This window comes from Triticum aestivum, chromosome 5D, assembly GCF_018294505.1.
Source record: "Triticum aestivum cultivar Chinese Spring chromosome 5D, IWGSC CS RefSeq v2.1, whole genome shotgun sequence".
NCBI lineage: Eukaryota > Viridiplantae > Streptophyta > Magnoliopsida > Poales > Poaceae > Triticum > Triticum aestivum.
In genome coordinates, this window is record NC_057808.1 from 251,429,363 (window position 1) to 251,433,813 (window position 4,451).

A 4,451-nucleotide genomic window follows, 5' to 3' on the forward strand; every position below is an offset into this window, starting at 1 on the left:
TGGAAGGAAGCCGGGAAAGTCGCGGTCTTGGGTAGACACGAGCTTGTCCCTAGTTCCTCGTCGAGACGAGTGTGTCCGGTATGGCATGATGAGGTATGATGAGCGGTGATTCTGTCTGTTAGTTGAAATATTTTTGTTATGCTAATCATACAGGGAATACTTGAACCTCCTGAGTCGGCCGTAGATCGAATCTTGTGCCAGTAAACCCCATACTTGTTTCGTACTACCACTTGTCCCTGCCGCAGGTAGGGTACGGTTCAGTAAGTTGTCAACCCCTTACAAAGCACACACCGTACAGAGAGGCCATGGTGGAAGATACGGGCTGCATCCGGTAGGCATGCCACCTGGTCCGGGGGCATGGGTGTTTCCGGTTGGGACCGAGAGGGGGGCACCCCTTAGAGCGCGTGATATAAATTTGATCCCATGCTAAGTCGAGGTTGTAGCCTCCCCACTTAGTGTTTTGCTTGACAGGTGTCGTGGGTGATTCGAGACACCGGTAAGTTAAGCTGGTGTGTGCGGGTCAGGTGTGTTTTCAATTAAAAGACCGTAGGCGGAATTAGTCCCGATGGACTAAATAAATCCGTTACTCGTGGGTAAAGAGTACACCCTCTGCAGAGGTTAAATCTATTCGGATAGCCATGTCCATGGGTAAGGACTACAGTCTGAGATGGGTCTAGTGACGGTCTTCGGAGGAGAAACGGCTAAACCAGAACATTGATTATGACCTATGACATATGAGGATTATGATTATTATTATTGTGGACTAACCATTTACATTATCTGAATTATTGAGTATCCCTGGGACGGTTCTACCTCCTGGATACTCACTGCGACTATTCCCTTATAAACCCTTTATGTGGTGTCGCATAGACGCCCGACTGTGGCATACTTGCTATTTCTTTTTTATTATAAGCCCTTTATGTGGTGTCGCGCAGACGCCCGACTGTGGCATGCTTGTTATTTCTATTATTTATAAGCCCTTTATGTGGTGTCGCTCAGACGCCCGACTGAGGCATGATTTATCTTATTATCCTTCCGAGGCGTCGCTTCAGACACTCGATCGGTGCATTCTATTTCTACTCCCGTATTGCATATTCATATTTTACCCGCATGCGTGCATCCTGGATTTCTATTATTTCGTGACAGACGTTATGATCATAGAATATGTCGGAGCATGATTATCCCTTGTTATATTATACCCGTGTTCATAATGTTTGCGAGTACATTCAAAAGTACTCACTGGCTTGTCCCTGGCTATTGTCTTGGCCAGATTTCTCGCATGGAGAGGAGCGTTGCGATGACAGCCCCGGAACCTACAAATGATGATAGCAGCCTCGCGAAGATAGGAGTTATCCTGGTCGGCTGTTCCTATGGGAAATGGAGTCCCATAGACGCAGATGAACCACAAACCGCTTCCGCCATCAACCACTAGAAACCAAGTGTTGTACTCATAGGCCACAATGGTCTTGTACTACATATTTTGTACTTTGCATGGAATTTCTGTATCAAGTTGGTGCCTCATCAGCTAACAGTAATCCTGGGGCTGGTGAGCACAAGGGCCATTTTCTGGAAAATTAATATCCCGAAAAACCGGTCCTGACAATTTGTCACTCCGTATGACGGAGAGGTATCTCTGGGCCCACTCGGTAATGCATCATCATAATGAGCTCAATGTGACTAATGAGTTAGCCACGGGATCATGTGTTACGGAACGAGTAAAGAGACTTGCCGGTAACAAGATTGAACGAGGTATTGGGATACCGATGATCGAATCTCGGGCAAGTAACATACCGATAGACAAAGGGAATTGTATACGGGATTGATTGAATCCCCGACATCGTGGTTCATCCGATGAGATCATCGTGGAACATGTGGGAGCCAATATGGGTATCCAGATCCCGCTATTGGTTATTGGCCGGAGAGGTGTCTCGGTCATGTCTGCATGGTTCCCGAACCCGCAAGGTCTACACACTTAAGGTTCGGTGACGCTAGAGTTGTTATGGGAAATAGTATGTGGTTACCGAAGGTTGTTCGGAGTCCCGGATGAGATCTCGGACATCACGAGGAGTTCCGGAATGGTCCGACGGTGAAGATCGATATATTGGACGAAGGGTATTGAAGTCCGGAAGTGTTCCGGGGGTACCAGGCTATGGCCAGCATGACCGAAAGGTGTTTCGGGAGCCCCGACAAGTGTTGGAGGGCCTCATGGGCCAAAGGGGAAGGGGCAAACCAGCCCACTAAGGGGTGGTGCGCCCCCCACACCCTTTCCCACATTACTTGGGGAGGTGGGGTGCCTCCACCTGGCTTGGGAGGCAAGCCTCCACCTGCTTGGCTTGGGGGGCAAGTCTCCCTAGGATTTTCCCTAGGAGATCCAATCTGCTTGGCCGCCGCCCCCTAGGGGAAACCCTAGGGTGCCTCCCCCTCTCCCCTTGCCCCTATATATAGTGGAGGGGTGGGAGGGCAGCCGCACCTCTTCCCTGGCGCAGCCCTCCCTCCTCCTACACCTCCTCCTCCTCCTCCGTAGTGCTTAGCGAAGCTCTGCCGGAGAACCACGAGCTCCATTGCCACCATGCCGTCATGCTGCTGGAGTTCTCCCTCAACTTCTCCTCTCCCCTTGCTGGATCAAGAAGGAGGAGACGTCCCGGGGCTGTACGTGTGTTGAACGCGGAGGCGCCGTCCATTCGGCGCTAGATCGGATCTTCCGCGATTTGAATCGCCGCAAGTACGACTCCATCAACCGCGTTCTTGTAACGCTTCCGCTTAACGATCTTCAAGTGTATGAAGATGCACTCCCTCTCTCTCGTTGCTAGAATCTCCTAGATTGGTCTTGGTGACACGTAGGAAAATTTTGAATTATTGCTACGTTCCCCACAAGTGGCATCATGAGCTAGGTCTATGCGTAGATTCTATGCACGAGTAGAACACAAAGTAGTTGTGGGCGATGATTTGTTCAATTTGCTTACCGTTACTAGTCTTATCTTGATTCGGCGGCATTGTGGGATGAAGCGGCCCAGACCGACCTTACACGCACACTTACGTGAGACAGGTTCCACCGACTGACATGCACTTGATGCATAAGGTGGCTAGCGGGTGTTTGTCTCTCCCACTTTAGTCGGATCGGATTCAATGAAGAGGGTCCTTATGAAGGGTAAATAGCAATTGGCATATCACCGTTGTGGCTTTTGTGTAGGTAAGAAACGTTCTTGCTAGAAACCCATAGCAGGCACGTAAAACATGCAACAACAATTAGAGGACGTCTAACTTGTTTTTGCAGGGTATGCTATGTGATGTGATATGGCCAAAAGGATGTGATGAATTATATATATGTGATGTATGAGATTGATCATTTTCTTGTAATAGGAATCACGACTTGCATGTCGATGAGTATGACAACCGACAGGAGCCATAGGAGTTGCCTTAATTTATTGTATGACCTGCGTGTCAATAAAAAATGCCATGTAATTACTTTACTTTATTGCTAACAATTAGCCATAGTAGTAGAAGTAATAGTTGGCGAGATAACTTCATGAAGACACGATGATGGAGATCATGATGATGGAGATCATGGTGTCATGCCGGTGATGAAGGTGATCATGCCGCGCCTCGAAGATGGAGATCAAAAGGCGCAAGATGATATTGGCCATATCATGTCACTTTATGATTTGCATGTGATGTTTGTCATGTTTACATCTTATTTGCTTAGAACGACGGTAGCATAAATAAGATGATCCCTCGCTAAAATTTCAAGAAAGTGTTCCCCCTAACTGTGCACCGTTGCGAAGGTTCGTTGTTTTGAAGCACCACGTGATGATCGGGTGTGATAGATTCTAACGTTCGCATACAACGGGTGTAAGCCAGATTTACACATGCGAAACACTTAGGTTGACTTGACGAGCCTAGCATGTACAGACATGGCCTCGGGACACAAGAGACCGAAAGGTCGAACATGAGTCGTATAGTAGATACGATCAACATGGAGATGTTCACCGATGATGACTAGTCCGTCTCACGTGATGATCGGACACGGCCTAGTTGACTCGGATCATGTATCACTTAGATGACTAGAGGGATGTCTATCTGAGTGGGAGTTCATTAAATAATTAGATGAACTTAATTATCATGAACATAGTCAAAAGGTCTTTGCAAATTATGTCGTAGCTTACGCTTTAGTTCTACTGTTTAAGATATGTTCCTAGAGAAAATTTAGTTGAAAGTTGATAGTAGCAATTATGCGGACTGGGTCCGTAAACTGAGGATTGTCCTCATTGCCGCACAGAAGGCTTATGTCCTTAATGCACCGCTCGGTGTGCTGAACCTCGAGCGTCGTCTATGGATGTTGCGAACATCTGACATACACGTTTTGATGACTACGTGATAGTTCAGTGCGTAATGCTAACGGTTTAGAATTGAGGCGCCAAAGACGTTTTGAAACCTCGCAGAACATATGAGAT